Consider the following 22,043-nt stretch of genomic DNA (forward strand, 5'->3'; position numbering starts at 1 on the left):
GCCTACGGTTGCGGGAGTTTCTGGCCTTTTCGTTGCCTGCATGTTCTATGATCGAGTTGTTGTCGCTTTGACACATTCCCCATTTCCTTTCTCAATTTTACCTTTGTATTTCGACGTACTTCAAACGTATGCAACGCGCTCCTATGGCGTGCAACTAACGTGTACCGACTTTGTCAGTTTTCTCTGTACGTTTGGTGCACGCTGGTCTATCCGCCAATGTGTGACGCCAGCATAAGGTAATATATTCCTGAGGTAGAAAAGCCTTAGTATTCCAAAGAAAACACATGGAATTTAACCAGCTGAATCGCAACACATGACAGATTCATAGATATTACAGACTTTGAACAGACAAAATATAAGGCTGATTGATAACTTGGCGTAAATAATTAAGTCATGCGAATTCGAGCTGCCAATCAGTCCATATCACGCTAATTTGAAGTGACACACCCTTTTAATGAAATACAGAGAAAAAAAATAAAATAAAAGTGCTCTTTCTATAAGGATACTGTTGCACCGTATTGTATTTTTTTCGTCATTAGTACAGTCATTGGACAAAAGTGAGTTCCCAGTCCAAAAAAGTCCTATCATTTCAACTTAAATTGATATTTTTCAAAAAATTATTAAGAAGTAACTGTATGAGCAATTTTCATAATATAGATACTAAAAGATGAAGAAATGTCTGAAGTTTTATTGTTTATTTGGTTATAATATTATTCATGCTCATTTAAATTTTCTGACGAGATGAACACAAAGATAAATATTTCTTGAAAAGTTTGCTATTATTCTAACCAAATTTAAATCGTAAAAATTTGCATTTGTGTTTAATTTATTAGATGATGAAAACAAAACTCAAGAAAATTATGACTAGATAAACAATAAAACGTCAGACATTTTTACATCTTTTGGTATCTATTTTATATAAATCGCTCATACAGTTACTTGGTATTAATTTTTTTGAAAATATCGATTTTAGTTGAAATGATAGGACATTTTTGAGTGAGAACTCACTTTTGTCCCATGACTATACATCTAATTTTTTTCAATGTGAAAATATAAACTCAAGGTAGTAAGACTATTGTCGTGGCTAAATAACTCTTAACTGACACGATTTAAATTGTCCAACACATTAACAGACTATATTCCCCTAATATTCATTAAAATGTGGTATAACTCAACTTTTATAACAATTATGAAATATTCATCAATGACAATTGATTTTTTAGAACCAAAGTACTACTTTGTGTCCTTTAAATCATAACTAAAAAAAATGATTTTTGGCCTTTTATCTAAAATATTGATATGCGTACAAGCATAAAAACCACATACTTGCGCGACGCCTTTTCGTTTTACTTGAAATTGCGCAGGCTATGCATTTTTTTTAAAGGTGGAAAATGTTCTATGATAGATATCATTTTGTCAGACACTTTTCTTTTTTTTGATGTGATTCTCATAATGTGCCAAAAAATCTGTATATTTAACAAAGTTTAACATTAAATTGTGAGGTTTACTCTGAACAGACGTATAACCAATCCGATTAACAGACCCACCGCCGATATAGCCGCATACTCAATATAGATTAACCGACCTATCTCTCGGTTAGCCGAGTGTCGGCCGTGTAATCGACAAAGAGAGGTCAGCATTCTGACTTCCTGTTTACAAAACTTAAATTTTTTATTTTGATATGAGCGTCACTGATGAGTCTTGTGCAGACGAAACGCGCGTCTGGCGTATTAAATTATAATCCTGGTACCTTTGATAACTATTAACATCACTGGGTCGATACCACTGCTGGTGAACGTTTCGTCCCCGAGGGTATCACCAGCCCAGTAGTCCACATTTCGGTGTTGACATGAATACGCATAATGTGATCATTTTTATAATTCGGTAGGTCCAGCATGAATGGGAAGGGGATTGTAGTTACGACGTAAGGAACATATCCGATATCATTTGTGAAACGGTTATTCCATAACGGTGGACCAACTCGTGATGGCGTCCGTAAAATTACGAAGGGATGATTTTAACTTCACCATTTGGAACTCTTGGTTTAATAGCTTCCTTGTGAGCAGCAACCCTCTATCAAGAAAATCATGATAGGAAATGTAAGCACGGGAATATTGTATCAATTGGGAGATATATACCCCGTATGCAAGTGCTGCTGAAATGTTGCTACTTAGAAATGGAAAGTTCACAATTGGAAATCATCTCTTTTGTCGTGAAGTTTTGTTTTCAACCGACCCTCATTGTCAATTTTTAGATGTAAGTCAAGATATGAAGCCGACTTAACTGTATCTGTATTATCCTTTATCTCTAGTACAATGGGATAGATGCGTTCAACATAGTCACTAAATTTTAAATTGTTTAGTGAACGAACATCATCTATATAGCGGAGAGTAGAGTTAAAGGATATTGCTAACTTCTTATCTTTCTTCCTATGAAGTTCCTGCATGAAGTCAGCCTCATTATGATAAAGAAACAAGTCAGCAAGTAGAGGGGCACAGTTTATTCCCATTGGAATGCCAACAGTCTGTTGAAAAACATGTCATCCGAACGTAACACATGTGTTGTTAATCAAGAAATCAAGCATCTTGATAATATCATTTTTCAGAGAATTTTTTGTTTGAATCAGAGTGATTCTTTACAAAGTAGGATTTATCCCTCCCTAAGACAAGATACTTGTATCTACGTTGGCCATTCTTTTTTTATGAAGCAAAGTAATACCAACTCTTTTAATTTGTCTTTTAGTTTGGAATGTGGAATACTTGTGTAAAGAGTAGAAAAGTCAAATGTTTTAATACTGTTATAAGATGAAAGAGAGTAAGATTGTATGTACTCTAAAAGATCTTTGGAATTTTTAAGTATCCACATCTGATTCACGCCACCTCTAGAATAGGTAGTTTCACAATAACTTTGAAGCCCGTCTTTAATTGCTGATAAAATAGATATTAACAATTTAGAAAGAGGTTTCGTGGAGCACTTGGCAGACCCAGCAATATACCGTTGTTTGTAAGGACACTTATGTAGTTTAGGTATCCAATACAGTGATGGAAGATCCAGTTCTTCATCTTTGGTTGATTTACCAAAAGAACAAAGAACAGACCTATGATTATCCAGGATTTCCTCTTTAGTAAGTGTCGTGAGGGTATATATTGAGTTTCCAAATGAATTGTCAATACCTAATTCGTTTATCAAGCAGTTAATGTAATGACTTTTCCACACAAAAACGATGTTATTTGGGGCTTTATCTGCGGGGACAACAACATATTTGTCATGAAGGTCGGATATGTCTTTTGCAACATTTGGATCTTTAAAGATTGACGTAGCTTGGCATTGATGGACCCATTCAGTTTCTTAATTCTGATTTGTATCAACAACCACACTGCCTTAATCCATTCGGAAAGAGTGTCTACGTCTTCCTTCTCGCGCTTAGCCCATTGCCTGGCATAATCCTCGACTGAATCCATCAAAATTTTAAAGTTGTATTCCCAATAAACATTCTTACGGATATTGTTATATTGGAATTAATTGTAACAATTTTTTTTTATGAATTATTAATTTAAATAAGGACTTTTATCCCTCATTCAAAGTAATGATTTCTTCTCAGGCTATTTCTACATTCTTTGTCCTTTTTTTTTGTTTTTAAATATTTTGAACATGATCATCATTGACGAGATATTGATCAAAACTATCGAAATGCGCATCAGTTATATTACAGTTGGTACAGACAATCAAAATATTATAAACACATAATTATAGTATTATATCATTGAATCCTTTAATACAAATAAAAAATTGAATAGAGCAGATATTGTTGTATCATGATGCATTATTTAAAATATTGGGGTGTAACGTTTATATCACGAAAACATGTTTATTTAATAGTTTCCATTATTATTCGTGATCATTATCTGTACTGTTGGACAATATAGACAATCAATATGGTTCCGCATGATACATTTTCCTGAGAAAAAAAACATTTTGCAAACAAAAACATTTGAGTTATTGTTTAATGGTCTATTTTTATATTATCAATAATTTATGCTTTTTTTTCTTCAAATTACTACCAAATCTATTCATACGTTTTGAAAGTAATTCTTGCAAATAGAATTATTCCTTTCAAATCATCCGATAATTGTGTAACGAGTTAGACAAAAATTTAAATTATGTTTTTGTTAAACTGTCTGCACACATTTATAAAAGCGGAATAATGAAATAATATTTTGGTAATAACAGACAGTTTGTTTCAACTTCATCAAAATAAGCTAAGAAAAACATATCAATAATGTATTATAGGCTTTCAAGTCAATAATTCAACTCATTCGAATCCGTAGTTAGACAACCTTTAACTTCACCGTAAGTGGAGAAGGTTGCGCATACGTGCAGCATTTAGTTCAATCATAAAAATGATAAGAATGTCAATATTGAAAAGTAAAACAAAGGAAACATTAATTCGAATAATTCAAGCCCTTTCCGTGTCCGATTTTCTCCCACACGAGGGCTTAAACTCCTTATGATCATTGGTCGCGTCGCCTGATCTCTGCGAGAGAGAGCCGATCGGCGGTGTTCAGGATAATGAGTCTGTGCAACTTTCTTGTAATATTGTCTTACCAAACACGTGGGTTCAATGAACACAAATCCGATAATAATTAATTAACATCAATTAACATCAGTTTACATCATTTAACATCAAATAACATCCGGCACTCCTCTTTCTTTAGCTGCCAATAGGCTATTGACCAATTCCCGTTATTGACCCTGTGATTGGAGATCCCTTCTTTTAATTGTCTCCCTAATGAGGGACATACATTTTTATTTACAATGGAGAGCTACATTAGTGCGTAATGTGAGTAATCTTTAAGATGTTCAAATGTTTTGATTACATTTATTTGTTTTTTTTCAGCTAATTACTTTTGACATCAATCATTGTTTATGAAAAATTAGTTAAACCGCCGATACATCACTTTCAATTCATCATGTTTGCAACGGCAAAAGCATTTTTGTCCGGTATGGAACCAGTCTACGATTGACAAAGGGCCCAAGACCACAATTAATGACCCCGCTTTACGAATATAGTTCCTTTAAATTATAGTGTATTTTTCCTTAATTTTTTTTCTTTCCTTTCCTCACTCATTTCTTAAATTTTTTTGGGTGGAAATGAAAGAAGAGAGGTCAAATAAATTTTTGGATGTTGTATTTTAACTGATTTTGATATGGAATGAGTGATAAGGTCAAGTGCAAAAAGGTGATGTATGTATGTTCTGTATCTTCCTCCTTTAGTAGGAGCACCACCATGGGTTATGGTGTAAAAAGGAAGACATTTAACACACTGTATCGGTACAGATTTAATGTGAGCATTTGATATTTACAGTTTTCGGAACATCTCTTGACTTGTCAATAGGGGTATGGATGTGTATTGGCTAAATTTGTAAAAGTGATTGCTTCAATCTTTCTGAATTTGAGATATATATTTGGACTAGGACAATACATTACACACACAAAAAATTTGACAAAAGTGCATGGTGCAATGTTTTCAATGATGCAAAAGGTTATAAAGAACTGATAGAGGAATTAATTGTGGTCTGTGGCCAAAGGGAAGTTATTTGTTTTAAAAGTGTGTAATAACAGAATCAAATCGGTAATTTCGCATATGGCATAGTGGTGTGAATTTTCCGGTTGACGGTCTTCATCGAGGAAGACGTTCAGGCGTTAATGTAGCCTTGAAGTTCGTAGATCAGCGGAATATAACGACTGAATAATTCGGGTTAACGAAACATTAGGAATACCATTCCGTTAAATAATCTAACCAACAAAACATCATTTTTATAAAGGTAAAACAATAATATACGCATATTTTTAATCTATAACGAGAAATCAAACAGACACATGAAAAAATCGTCATTATACAAAAGCACGTGCTTGTTTGTTTATTTATGTTATTATGTTTATATCGGGTCATATGACCATCGATAGTCTTTTGGTGTCATCTCGATGGATAATTAAATTATCTCTTTAATACCAGTGTAAATGGTGTTCAGTCTAAAAATTAGCACACGAAATGTTAATATATCCATGCATTGTTAATCTTTTCTTTTGGACTTTTCAAAATTAGAATATATGTTTTAGTATGTTGTAAATCAAATATATTACATGGATCAACTCGGTGAACATGAATTTGACACCTAATGCACCTTTAAACGCATGAAGAAAAAAATTTCACGTAGGTTTTTCTTTATTAGGTTAAAGAAAGAGAACATATGTCTAAAGAATGTAAAACGGGTATTCAATAAATGTTATGCTGAAGTCATCACGGGTAGTAACATCGTCATATCGAGGAGCGTTTTGTACAGCGATGTTGTTATGGTCTTTTTCAGTTGGATATGGTTTAGTGTTTTTGATTGACAAACAATGACAAAATGTAAACACTGAATGTTGTCCTAAATGAAGTCACGAAGATACGTTTCGCCCGGTAAGTGGCTTTTTTTTTACAGCTGTTATGTTTGTAGATGTAAATTTTGTATTCTACATTCAATAATATGAAATATCTACTCTTGTATGCGACATTTTTTTCTCCTTAAAAGACAAAAGCTACCACCCCAGCATTTAAGAGAAAACGGAGGGACAAAAGAAAGCAGAATTAGATCTATAAGGTCGAAAGAAATCAGAGAAGGCCTTTTTGTTGACCTGTTGTAGGATTAGAACATAGTAGATAATTTATGAATCCGAGTTCAGTGATTCAATACTTTTTGAAGATTATCCAATTTGTAAACATTTTCACTGTATTTCGAAAAAAAAACCAGTTTGAATATCTCGTTGCAATTCTACTCCTTCTGAGTCCTTGCCATACGGTAAAATTTTATGTCTGTATCCGATCGGGTAATTGATGTAATCTCACCAACTGGTACACAGACTGTGATCTCCGAATGCGTGTGGTACAATTGCATCAATGGTAGATTTTAAATTTTCAACATCTTATTTATTTTGTTTAATTGCGTACAGCATGTCCTTTACATAATAATTTATTACAGTTGTAGATATACTTTTTTGTGTTTTTGGTGCAATTGTAGTAGATTTCCTGTAAAGTTTGTACGGAAATGGTTGGAATCACTGCGTGATTGACACACAATGACATCATGGTCGACTTCCTGGCGCAGCCTAGTCTCGATCATCCAGCCGCTTTATTTTTCAAAGTAGAGTGTCTGGATGACAAGTGATATAAAAATGGTAATTTATGACATTCGGAATAGTATCGGATTTTTTAGCTTGTATTTAAAGATAATGTCCAAGACGAATAACCAAGAAGTTGGTTATGGACTTCGGAAGAAATTATATTACAATAATACTTTTGAAAAGCCCGAGTGTACCGATTGTTGGTTAAAGCTATTTATATTTTTTTGTGACGACATACAAGTCGTGGAAAACACCAGACAGCATGGCTTCCATCACCGCGAAGGAAAATAACAGCACATCAAACTTTGGTAAGATAATTAAACAACACAAACTGTTACATATATTTTAATACAACCTGAAACATCGAGAAGCAAGTTAATAATTAGATACAATAAATGGCATTTTTTGTATTGACTGGGACCACTCGAACAGTCGTGTGTACGCTATAAATACATTTTGTGGTTGATTTGTAGTATCTTTAACTTTATAAATACTTTATTGAAAAGTTATTGACTGGGACCACTCGAACAGTCGTGTGTACGCTATAAATACATTTTGTGGTTGATTTGTAGTATCTTTAACTTTATAAATACTTTATTGAAAAGTTATCTTTAACTTTATAAATACTTTATTGAAAAGTGCTATGAAATATGAACTTCATCCAGGATAAGTTTGTTGTATCTGTCTGCAGTGTATAATGGGGTTCGCATCTTGATATGTGTAAAAAAAAAGGGGGGGGAGGATGCGCAACGTTGTACTCAATTATAGGAGGGAACACAATCCAAAACCATAAGCAGAAGAAAACAAAACTAAGTATATCTAGAAGATGCCAATTTGAACATACACCAAACGGTCAAAATGATTTATGCTCGATTTAAAAAAACATAACAAATGCATATAGCTTATACAAACATATAAGAAGTGGGACACGTTGTTGTAATTAGTAATTAAAATATACTGTTAGTAAAGAAAGTCTGGACTGGTCAACTGGACAATACTTTTTTTGCACTCTTTCAGGATCTTTAAGGGCATTTTTTCAAACTCAAAACAATTTCATAAAAGAATACATGCAATGTTGTCGGTAAATATATACCAATTGGCTTTCTAAACCTTGAAATAAAACCATGGCATGAGAAAAACACTGAAAATTCGATTTTATGCAAAACAATAGACAGTAAAACAATAGATCCAGCATCAATGTAAGGAGGTGTTGTCAATGAGGCAACAACCGGTGATCCCAGTGATATACATTACCAAAAGTAGACAATAAAATGATTAAGAGGTCACACTGTAGACCAAAACAAAAATTGAGAATAAAAGTACCAAAAGGTCAACATTATACAAATAAGAAGATGCGGTATGAATACCAATGAGACAGTTATCCACCCCAAGTTCAAACGAGTTGGATGTGAGCAATTATAGGCAACTGTATGGCCTTCAATAATGATAAAAATTCATGCATGATTTTGATAGAGAATACAAACAGGGAATGTGTCAAAGAGACATCAACCCGACAAAAGAACAGGAAACAACCCAATGCCACCAATGGGTTGTGTCATCAACACAGCGAGATAATCTCGCATGCTGTAGCGGGATTCAGCTTGCACCAAGACATTTTAAAATGTATATTTATATATGATGTTTTTTCCAAACATTAAGCTTTTCATATATGTTATGCTGGTGACAAAAAATTGATATGATTTTAACATTTACTTTCTTTTGTAGACAAACCAATGAAGATTTCTGGACACAGATATTATGTGTAAATGTGAAGAATTAAAAAAAATCTATTATACTTGAATTATCATTGTATCATAAATAGCTCCAATTTATAAGAAAAAAAGATTCAAAGATTTGTTTTTAATTACTGAAGCTGCCAGCAATCATTATATCACAGTATAAACATTATTCTGACAGCAACCATAAAGCGAAAAAAGGTACACAGACATTCATTAAGTAAATAAAACAAAAATCAAGAATCACATTGTTGTCAGATATGTCAGAGAATTAAACAAATTAAAAATCGTATAAGAAATTTAACAGTTTTCACGTTTGAATTGTATCTCATTTACATGTCTGGCCCTTCTTAGTTATTCATATGGTATGGAGTTTTCTTAATATTGAAGGCTGAGCAGTGATTATATTTGCGAACATCCATGTCATTTGAACTCTGCTAGGTTGTTGCCTCATCAGCAATCATACCAATCTCCTTATTTTATATAAAAGTTCATATGTACAGGATAATTTTTGTGAAGCTGCCTTTTAATACATCATGGTCATTGGATATTGGAATCGAATTCGTATTACGTGTGAACTCAGCATAATAGTTTGTAGTAGGAGAATAGACTTTTCAGTTGTTGTTTTTTTACAAGTTATCGTGCAGTATGGGATTAGTCCCATTCCATCTTTTCCATGTGATTGATTCAAACATGTATTCAAAGAGTATTAAATTGGGTTTCATGAATGACTGGTTAACTTATGTTTTTCTTCATGGACACGGACACTGGTAAAGTGGTATTGTGTGAAGATTGGTCCCTAAATGTTTTCTTCTCAAAAGGATTAGGCGATCTAGATTATTGTGAACATTCAGACTATTCTGTCGTTTGCAATTTTAAGATCAGTTAATTTTGTAAATAAAAATTGAGTTGGCTCATTGCATGATCTCACTGATCTGCCAGTAATAAGTTGTTATGGAGGTTTTTCTACATTGAAGAAATCTTAGTATTTGTATGAGTTGTTTTTTCTTTCCATAAACGTAACTTGATGTGTCACGGCTTTTCGAGTAAGGTAAGTGCGTCAGATATCTAAAAGATTATATAAAAAGGAAAGCATAAATTATAACAAGGATTTACAGAAATAAGAATAACGAGACAAAACTAAGAAAAAAGGGAAAAAATAAAGAATACAGACTAAATTAATGTGGATACAATATAGATCAATATACCGACTGTTGGTTGCTTAACGTCAAGTGGCAAATATTTCATAAAATAGAGTGTATGCAATAATACAAAAATATAGAAAAATGGCATTTTATAGTATGAAGATAAGAGAATATTAAACGTGGTGTGTTATAATATACAAATAGATTGATTTTGGGTTGCTTGGTTATTGCAGAGACATATAATATCTCTGGTTATTGTCTTGTGGTAAATAATGGTAATGTTCAGTACGGAAAAAATTACAACAAATATAAAGATGAGGTCCTAGATTATAGGCCGTTCGGGATACATGTCGGAGAAACTATAACTCACCAGAAAATTAGGGAACATTGTATGGCTTTATGTACAACGGTCCACCTATACGGATCACTGGGCTCTGTTAGCATGCGGTATCCCCTATACACAAACAGTGGCTGCTCCAGACCTTGTTATAAGGAGGGCACGCTACAGTCATGCTACATTGTTTCCCTATATAATCCACCAATTTTTTCCCACGAAAAAACAATCCTGTCTTAATTCTTTAATTTTTTTTTACATGTGTCACAAATTTCAGGAATAAAGACCACCGCTAATTACAGTTTTTGATCGTTCTTTTAAAATTGCCCATCTGCAAGTTGGGCAAAATAGGATCAACTACAAAATGTCAGTTTTAATAATCTCATAATTTTTATACATGTAACGTTACACTGTTTACTGTTAGTATTTATTGTTTTTAAATATAATGGGGATAACGGAAGTGCTATTTATAGACATGTTCTATATTTAATTATTTGTTACGCCCCCTATAAATATCTGACCAGTCCGGTTAATCACCCCAGACGCTATATTTAAATATGCGTCTGGGTTATCGAGACTAGGCGCAGCCTTGCCATTGTAGTGGTGTCATCGTCCATAGTCAAAGCATTGACCATATATCCCATTTCTTTTTTGTCCTTAACCTGTAAAAGTAAAATTTGAATAAAAAAAAAGAACAAAAAAAACAGAACATCAGTTCCTAGGATTATCTTAAAATTATTTTTTTGTGTGTCTATCTGGTATTGTTTCACCTTGAGCATATGAGAACAACATATACTTTCTTCATGATTACAAAACGTGCCAAAACAAATTAATGTGTGAGCTGTTTTTCATTGCCTGTTTTTTTTTAATTATTATTTCGGCTTGAGTGATAATAACGCGAATAAATAAGGATTAAAACCTTCCGATAAAGTAGACACTTTGACATTGAGATCGTGGTTTTAAAGTTTATTTCAAAGTTATATGTAACCCACTATTCCCTGCGACGAAGACGATGATATCGATATCGACGATGTTACGATAGATATAAACAGGTCCTACCATTTCAATAGCTTATGTTGGTTCCATTGCCTTCGAGAAAAAAAAATAAAGAATACAAAGGTTAGACTGTGTCCTTTGTTTGATAGACCGAGGTGAGCGACACCGTCTCTGTAGAACCTCTAGTGATAGTTTTGATAGAAAGTAGAACACATTCGTCGAGCTCACTATGCCAACGTGAGCTGAATTTCCTCAATCCTACCTGGTTGACTGTATAAACAGTCAGCTTATTCCTAACTAACAAAGTATTGATAATAAGAGCTGGACAAAATAATGGGTATTTTTTTTAAATCAAAATTAGAAATTCTACAAACACTAACCAAAACAAACGGTAAAGCTACAGCGTATGTATGTGAAAATTATACTTGTTCTCTACCAGTGACATCAACAGAGCAATTGTTAAAACTAATCAGCAAATTAAGATTAAATACATGTATAATATTAACCATATTGATTTGATACTGTATCCCTGGCCTTAAAAGGTTAAACAGATGAGTCGTACTTTCGTATAGTCTTGTAGTTTGCTATCATAAGTTTTATTTATTACTGATCAAAGACATCCACACCATATTTGCATATGAAGTTGTTTTAAGATGATGTCACAACATTGACTGCTGTACTCCTATATTTGACATGTTTACCTATTATGTCTGTGTTTGTTTTGTTCACAGATAATTGTCAATATAATGGATTGTTTTGTGAGAGGCTGATCTAGCTTTATAACAACCAGATTTAATCCACCATTTTCTACATAAGGAAATGCCTTACTAAGCGAGGAATATTACGGTTAACGTTGTTGTTAATTTGTTTGATGTGTTGCCAATTGATTAGGAACTTTCAATTTTGAATTTTCCTCTGAGCTCAGTATTTTTTGTGATTTGATTTTTTCTTGATTGATCACAATTGTGACTGATTGTTAGACAACTAATGCTGCAAAACAACCTCTAGCATATTAAAAGTTGGAACATTTTAATATTAAAGACAGGAGACAAGAACAACCAAAGAATTACATATGCAACATATCAGAGCTTGTTTTCCAGAAAGCATACTAATTAATTCAGTATGATTTACCTGAAAACCATTAAACTTAGATATTTTTTTTACTATGATTTATGTTTTACAGGATGAGTGTTGAACATTCATAATATAAAGTATTCATAAATTATATGAATTTTTTTATGTAAACAAATTTCTCTATTTGTTACTTTGGTCATTGAATAAAATTTTATCTGAAAACAATTGTCTTGAAAATGTCTTCCTGCAGGGATGATTTATACATTTTGTTATATATTGGTGTATAGCAAACACAAAATATCTAAGACGTTAACTGCCTACTCACTGTTATAAATTCACTCTTACATAGTTAATGAATATTTGCTTACACAGCCAGTAGTTGTGTAATAGGCATACTGACACAGAATTAGCAATATGAGCAATAAAATGTGAGGACTGTGGTCACAAGAAATGTGGCAATACATTGTAAAGAATGTTTATGAATGTTTGAGGAATGTAACAATAGTGTGGGCGGAATGTCGCAATATTGGGGGAGGCATGTTCAACTTCATGAGAATGTGGTTGTTAGGTGTACAATAATAGTAGAACGTAGCTATACAGAAGAAAAGAAAAAAGTTTCCCACTTATTATATTTGCAAATTATGATAGCATTTTACAAGTTTGAATGCAAAATATATGGACATGATTCCAAGAATAGACTCTGGGAAGATATTGATTCCATAAAAGGCCATTACATTTAGAACTTCAAGACTAAGGTCTTGTTTAAGTTCTCAATATGCGGATTATGACTTATACTAAGAAAGATGAAAGTGAAATGTTTTATCGTCCTCCTTTCAGTGACATGTTAGAACTAGCCCTTGCTAACAATCTTCATGTTTGTGTATTAAAAAAGAAACGAAGTGCTTAGGTTCGTATTAGATTGCCCAACCAACCAGTAGATATTACAATACAATATAATTTATCCATATGCAGCTATATTCAACAATTTGAACTTCCACACGATTATAAGGCGACTGTGTGTCTGTATCAGAGAAAAGTACGGGTTGATTTAAGAAAATTTATTAGTAGACAACCCATAATCAAATGACTTAATTTCAATACAAGACAATGCCAATACCTTAATAGACTAATACCACACTTTGATAGTTCCATCTCGAAAGCCCTTATTTAGAGCAATCCATCAGATTTAGGATGTCTTTCATCAATAAAATTATGTTGTGTTATCATTGTAATCAAGTTGTATGTTTATTGTCCATTTACACAAATGTACTGCTTGTGATTTTATCAGTTCAGTGAATAATCACTGGGTTTTAAATGGTCAGTCCAGCAAACCTTCACTTGGTTTTAAATAGCTAGTTAAAGGTCACAAGGTTGACCATTCAATATGATAAAATTGAGGTGTAGAAGATTTTCACATGATGTTGTTAAACAGAAACAATCTTATACACAAATTGTTTTTGGATTTTTTAAGTTACTAAAAAACACTTTTAAGAAAACAATTTTCAATTCAATTCAATATTTTATTGGAAAGAGCACAATAGAGGCGTGATCCAAATACAGACAATTATAATATTAAAACAACATATAAATGAAATAAAGATTCATGTAACAAGTCATGAGCCAATTCTATGTATACAAATACATTATAGACTGATATTGATACCATAGACTTATATTTCAGTATTATTATAGATTTTCGTATATTTACTTAAAACACACAATACAAGATATTTATATATATATATGTATATGCACAAACTACTGTAAAAGATTATTATCTGATGAAACGGTATGGTGGTCTCTCAAATCAAGAGCTTCTTCAATATACATACAAATAGATTTTAATTCCTTTTCAGACATAGGATTTAACATTTTGGTAAAATTTTCATCCAAATTATTTGAATTAATATCATTTATTTTATATTTAGATCTAATGTTTTTATATTGCGGACATTCAATCAAGAAATGAATCTCATTTTCAATTTTTTCTGTGCAAAATTTACAAAATCTCTCATTAGATGGTATTTTTGGTCTTGCATACCTCCCAGTTTCTATTGCTAATGAGTGTGCACTTATTCTTAATTTAGTGAGTTTTTTTCTAAGGTATTTAGGAATATTAAAATTTAAATATTCTTGTTGTTTAAATTTAGTATAAATTTTACTAAAAAATAAAAGTTTACCACAGTTTCCATCTTTTATCTTAGAAAGTTCAAAAATAATTTTATTTTTGTAAAAATCTTCTAGTTTCTGTTTGAAATTAATATTACAATGCTTGTTAAAGGATATTCCAATATATTTCATTAATTCAGATAGTTTATAAGACCATGAATTTTCTTTATTTGTGAGAGTTTTGTCCACTTCAAAAGCAGCTTTGAGAATTTCATGCGGACCACCAGACCGTTCACCAATATTACTGAGACGCTCATAATATTTAAACATAAGTTGATAACATTTAATGCTAATGGGTAAAGTGCCCAATTCACACCGCACTGCTAGATTGGAAGACTTTCCATGAACCCCAAGTATGTTTTTAAATATGGAGTTTTGTGTTTTAATATAATCTCAAATCAGCTAACTACTGTATATATATATATACAAACAAACACATTATTCAACATTATCAGTAGACCATATTCATTTTAAAAATATATAAAAGTAATCCTAATTCAATTAAAGTATTTAAGTGTTGAGATGAAATCAAATTCAAAAATAATATTTACTTAAACATTTTAAAATTACTAGGGTTTTATAAATATTGTGTTTACCATATATTAAATATGAAGCAAACACATTTTTTGTTAAAAATTAATAATATTGCATTTAATTCTTTAAAAAAAATGGAAAAACATGTGTATATCAATCAAGAAAATTGACATTTTATTTCTCATAAAAATATAAAACAACAATAACATCATTCAAACAACAATTAAGTAACAAATCAGCGTATTGTTGAATAAGTATATATCACCAACACAACCATTAGAAAATAGTTATTGTTAAAAAATATAAAACGCATCTTGAAGCAATACAGATTTTAGTTAGAACATTATATTACAACCAAGATTGGAATGTTAATTTTAGTCAAACTTTAAGGTGGTACCCTACACTTTCCCTAAAATTAATTTGGCTAGTTTAATTTTCATAAAATTTTTACAAAGTATTTACTTTGACCCTTTTACAAAAATATAAAAAAAATTAAAAAAATTGAACCAACGTTTTATCAGAAAAATTACACTGGTATTATAGCAGTTTGACAAACACTAATTTTGATCATTGAGAAGCTTTACATTGCCTTCACAATGCAACGTAATTAAAACATTTAGCTGATATTACAGAGTTATCTCCCTGTAGTGTTATGTACCACCTTAAATGAGGTATATCATATAAACTTATCTGAACACCAATTTAAATTATATAACTACTTGAAAGTACAACCAAGATTAAAATGATGATTTAAGGAGGAAAAAATATTAAAAAGACGAAGAAAAAATCAAACAAACTGGTGTAGCTTGTATCAAAATATCGAATAAATAGTTATATACAAACATATAAAAAGTCAACATTAGATTTTAAAATGTCAAGTTCAACATTCAAATATGAGTAGGATCGATTGATTATGCTATAGATGCAAATATGACTTGACTTTATAAATCACAATGCAGAAAAATGTTTGCCTGAGAGATTTGTGAATATCAACACTGAATATACTGCATTTTCTTCACATGATGCATTTAGTCAACTTGAGGACGAGTATACAAATTTCTCAAAAAATTACAAATTCGTAGCCTTAATTGGAGACTTTAACGGACGAACGGCCAACGACGATGATTTTTTACATTCAAAAGAAACGCATGGAAACAATGCGGCGAATTTTGTAGAAAACGATGTTTTAACGCTTGACTTATTGAATATACCACGAAAAAGAAATAGTTTAGACCCTATTAGAAACAGGTACGGAAACAAAATTTTTAGATTTTTGCAAAGGAAATAACTTGTTTATTGTAAATGGTAGGATAGGTGAAGACAGAATGACAGGACAGTTAACATGTAAAAATGCTAGCATTGTAGATTATTGTATAAGTTCTACAAGTTTATTGAAATATTTTAGAAATTTTTGTGTACTTGATTTTAGTCATTTTTATTCAGATGTTCATTGTGCACTAGCAATTTCATTGTCGGGGTTATCCCTGAAAAATGTAGAGGAAACGGGGGAGAATCGTAATCGTCAAATATTTTCAGAAAAAATTAAGAAATGGGATAATGAAAAATGTCATGAATTTAAAGATCAGATTGAACAAGGCAAAGTTGAAGAATTAAAGATACTATTAGACGAAGTAGAAAGTGGACATCTAGATTTTAGTAAAAAGTACTCGTCAGTTGATAAAACAAAAATCAATACCTTACTTGACCATTTATGTTCAATATTCTGTAAATCTGCGAAATCCACATTCGGGACATGTAAATTTTCGAATTCTAAGAAAAAAGGTAAAAAGAAACTTGGAAAATTGAAAAAAGAATGGTTTAATGACGACTGTCACTTTGAGAGACAAAATTTCAGAAAACGTAAAAGAAAATTCAAAACATGTAGAACAGATCAAAATTTTCAAGACTTGAAACAAGCTGAAAAAAGATATAAAAAAGTTATGGATCAAGCTATTCTTGATCACAAAAGAAATTTGTCAAAGAAAATAAAAAATTTAAAATCAAATAATTCACAAGAATTCTGGAAACTATTAAAAAGTGGGAAAAACCGGGAGCAACCCGACATTCCCATGGAAAAACTTTTTGATTTTTTTAAATCTTTAAACGAGGAACCAAATGACAAGCAAGACATTAACATACCATACATTGACCCTTACGATATTAATCGTCTGAACGAAAGTATAAATAAAAACATTTCAAAAGACGAGATTAAAAAATGTATTAAAAAACTAAAAAACAATAAAGCCGCGGGAGAAGATTTGATTGTAAATGAATATATCAAGTCAACAGAAACTATATTTTTAGATATTTACGAACAACTATTTAATATCATTTTTGTAACAGGCGTTGTCCCAGATGGTTGGCTGATTGGAAATATTAAACCGTTTTTCAAAAACAAAGGTGACAAAATGGACCCAAAAAATTATAGACCAATTACAATTTTAAGCTGCCTCGGAAAACTCTTTACTGCAATTTTGAGTGAGCGATTAACTAAGTTCTCAGACGAATTTCTTATCTTGAACGAAAATCAATGTGAATTTCGTAAGGACTATTCAACAATCGATAATTTGTTTATAATTTTTAACTTTTTTGAAATTCTAAAAAACAAAAAGAAAAAAATGTTTTGCGCTTTTATTGATTTTGAAAAAGCTTTCGATAAAGTTTGGCGGGATGGACTATGGTACAAGTTGCTAGTGAATAATATGAATGGTAACATGTATAATATAATTGTAAATATGTATAACGGTACAAAGTCTTGTATTTCTTATAATGATTGTAAGTCAGAATTTTTCCCGTGTAGTAACGGGGTACGCCAAGGGGAAAATTTATCACCATTTCTTTTCGCCTTATTTATGAACGACATCGAGTCATATTTATCAAACTGTAACTTAGATGGTCTCCAAACGATAACTAACGAAATTGAAATCAAACTTAATACATATTTGAAATTATTTGTAATTTTGTATGCTGATGATACTGTGCTAATGGCAGAATCAGCTGCAGATCTTCAAAGGCAACTTGACTCATTTCAAGATTACTGTACTTTATGGAAACTGAAAGTAAATGCAGATAAAAGTAAAATCATGATATTTTCTAAAGGAACACTTCCAAGAAACCTACATTTCAATTTGAAGGGAACAGAATTAGAAATAGTGAATAGTATTAATTATCTAGGAATAGACTTAGCTAGAAGTGGGAATTTTAAGAAAGCGAAACAGTCCATAGCTAATAAAGCTACGAAGGCTTTCTACGAGGTTCTAAATTTAGGCAGAAACCACGGGCTTTCAATCAAAACGCAACTAGAATTATTCGATAAGATGATAAAGCCTATTTTATTATATGGGTGCGAAGTATGGGGTTTTAGCAAAAATGAAATAATCGAAAAAGTCCAACTAAAATTTTGCAAATTGCTTTTACATTTAAAATCTTCTACACCATCGTATATGATATATGGCGAACTTGGAAGATATCCTCTAGAAATTGACATAAAAAATAGAATGATATCATTCTGGGGTAAAATTCTTTCTGGTAAGGAGTCAAAATTGTCAAAAGTTGTCTATAACTTATGTTTTCAATTGTCATTTGTAAATGGAGATAAATTTTTATGGTTAGATAACATAAAAAATATTTTGAATGAATGTGGCTTAACATATATTTGGAATTCACAAACTTTTATTAATTTGAAATGGCTACGTCTTACAGTTAGTAGAAACCTTAAAGATCAATTTGAACAGAATTGGCACTTACTGTTAGAAGAATCACCAAAAGCTATAAATTACAAAGTATTTAAAGATAGTTTTAGTTCTGAAGCTTATTTAGATATTTTAGATAACAAAAATCTAGTAGAATTTTGCAGATTTAGAACGACTAATCATAAATTACCCATTGAAGCTGGTAGATGGCTAAACACCAGCAGACAAAATAGAAACTGTACTCTGTGTAAAAACAATGAACTCGGGGATGAATTTCACTTTATTTTGGAATGCAAATTTTTTGAACAGGAGAGGAAAAATTACATTGAAAAGTATAGCTACACAAAGCCAAATATTTAAAAATATAAATTATTAATGTCATCAAAAAAGAAGGTCAAGTTGAGTAAACTCTGCAAATTTATCAAAATTATAAATAAATCTGTGTGAACTCCTGGCTTTATCTAGTGTGACGCCACCCTATTAATTATTTTTGTAACATGTCTTTTACTAAATGTATTTATTGAATATTGTATATATTGTAAATATTGTACATAATATTGTGTATTTCTCTATACCTTGTCAAAATGATGGTTTATTGAGAATAAAGATATATATATATAGATAATGAAAAGCATCATGATGGTTGTAAATTTAATAGAGGTAGCAATCAATCGCATCATTATGTTTGTAAATTTAATAAAATTAGGAATGAAAAGGTTCATTATCTTTGTTAATAAAGTATAAAAAACTATTGTTAACTTGCTATATTAAAAAAAAAAATTTGACAATGAAAAGTCTGTCATTTAAACATCACAAACATCACAAACATCAACAAAATATGTCCCCGAAATAGTTTGTAAATGTGTTCCATTTTATTAAAGCAATCAATTTTTTTTTAAACAAACAGAACCCATGTATCATAATCAAACATAATCAAACATAAATGCCATTTTTTTTTAAATTTTCATAGTGAATTTAACAACACAGTTTATAACATTTTCAAAATAAATCTAAGGTAATCAATTTTAACTTTCTAATGTCTACATGTCATTTAAATCATTCAGTGAATGTTCACTGAGTTTGATTTTAGTATAAATACCCTACCCCTCCCCTTTACAGATCACATTCTGTTGCGATGAAAGGATAACTTTACTTCAAATTAAAATGGATCTTGCTTTGGAAGTCGCTAAGGAATTAGAAAAAATGCAAAATATGAAATGGGTGGATTGCAGACAAATGCCGTGCCTAGTCTGCACAGTAGATTCAGTGTGTGGAAAGACAATTATTTCAAGAACTACAAATAACTCTTACTTAAGCAAACTTTTTTTTGGAACCTTCGATGACATTTTGCATGGAGAGTCATCGTTGAACTATGGTGATCATTTTATATTACTTGGGGTCAAAGTGCTAGCTGATAAAGTTGCAAATGTCAGCATTTTGCAAATGTGTCGCAAGAAACTACAGAAAAGGTGAGCAATGTTTTAATTACAGGTGGGAGTGGTATTGGTGTCAGGTTCGATTGGTACCGGAAGTCCAACAATAACAGGGATGGGGTTTTGCATTTCGGCATACATAATCTTATTAATATCAGTACAAATATTGTCTACATTCAATCTACAATGATTTATTAACTTATTTTATAGAGACATACATAAAATATTTCTACTTGATATTTCTTTTTAGCTCTTTTATAAAGTTATACAAGATCCTCAAAACATATTTTTTGTCATGAAGTCTATTCTCGTCTACAAGGTTGGTCAGTGTCCTTTGTTTGATATACACATAGACATAGGTGAGCGACACTTGCTCTTAAGAGCCACAAATTTAGGATAAAAAAAACACATTTAATGAGCTCATTATGCCAAAAAAAAATAAAAAATCCCTCAATCCCCCTTCTTTTCCTCAAGCTCTCAACACCTGAAAAGTCAAATAAAGTAGAAAGTTGAGGTGCCTTGTGATCCAAAACTTCCAAATAGTAACGTCAAATACAACAAACATAATTTGTGTCTGGAGTTGAGAGTCCTTTGTGCTTTAAATAATTGATAGTTTTGTAATATAAGAAACAACGACAAATCTTCTACTTACTTATGCATACAATCACGAGTCTAACCACCCATTCAAGTGGGCCCTGTTCTGTTTCTTAGAATAAAAAGTAAAATATTAAAATTCTTGTTCTTCCAGAGATGATCTGGCCTCGTCCATTCTGAACCAATCACATGACAACAGAATGTAAAAAATCAGCGAGGAGGAGGCAGAGGAGGAGATGTAAAAGAAGAAAATATCTGAAGAGACACAATCGCATTTGCCTCAATTAAGGATGAACAATTTTAGTTTTATACATTGTACATATTAAACATATATTTAATATTATTTTGATTTTAGTGTCACTGATGTGTCTTTTATACTTTAATACTATAAAAAAAAAGAAGATGATGAATGTAAATGAGACAATTCTCCACAAGAGACCAAATGACACAGCAATTTACAACTAAAGGTCACCGTACGGCCTTCAACAATGAGCAAAACCCATACTGTAAAATCAGCTTTAAAAGACCCCGAAATGTCAATGTAAAACAATTCAAACGAGAAAAGTAATGGCCTGATTTATGTACAAAAAATAATCGAAAATCAAATATGTAACAAACAAACAAACGACATCCACTGAATTGCAGGCTACTGGCTTAGTACAGGCACATACATACATAATATGGAGGGGTTAAACATGTTATTGGGATCCCAACCCTACCCTAACCTGGCACACTGTATACACGTATGTTCTAACTGAAGGAAACATCAGATAGGGTCTGCCTCATATCTTGACTTACATCTAGAAAATGACAATAAGGGTTGGTCGAAAACAAAGTTTTACGGCGAAAGAGATGATTTCAGGTTCCCAATTTTGAACTTTCCATTTCTGTCAAGCAACTTCAAGCAGCGTCTGCATACAGAGTATATATATCCAAATTGATACGATAATCCCGGGCTTGTATTTTCTTTCACGATAGATGATTGCTGCTCACATGGAAGCTTTTAAACAAAGATATCCACTTGATGAAGGTGAAATCATGATTAGGGTTTGATTTTGGACTTTCCTTTTTCAATTTTCCTCGGAGTTCAGTATTTTTGTGTTTTTACTTTTTAAAACGTTCAAACCCGCTGCATTATAGATTAAGACTTTCTACCAGATTTGTAAGAAAAT

At 31.5% G+C, this 22,043-nt stretch overlaps 1 protein-coding gene and 1 long non-coding RNA gene across 2 annotated transcripts in view; both read left to right on the forward strand.

Moving 5' to 3' along the window:
* Nucleotides 1-12,671, forward strand: part of LOC139489445 (spermatogenesis-associated protein 20-like) — a 243,655-nt gene extending 230,984 nt beyond the window's left edge. The window contains exon 15 of the transcript XR_011656183.1: nucleotides 12,141-12,671. The gene's annotated coding sequence lies outside the window, so the exon portion shown is untranslated. The remainder of the gene's footprint in view (nucleotides 1-12,140) is intronic.
* On the forward strand, nucleotides 7,156-8,931 carry LOC139489818 (uncharacterized). Its single transcript, XR_011656244.1, has 2 exons — nucleotides 7,156-7,472; nucleotides 8,890-8,931. It is a non-coding gene; the product is annotated as an uncharacterized lncRNA (long non-coding RNA).
* Nucleotides 12,672-22,043: the final 9,372 nt, after the last annotated feature.

This window comes from Mytilus edulis, chromosome 9, assembly GCF_963676685.1.
Source record: "Mytilus edulis chromosome 9, xbMytEdul2.2, whole genome shotgun sequence".
Taxonomy (NCBI): Eukaryota; Metazoa; Mollusca; class Bivalvia; order Mytilida; family Mytilidae; genus Mytilus; species Mytilus edulis.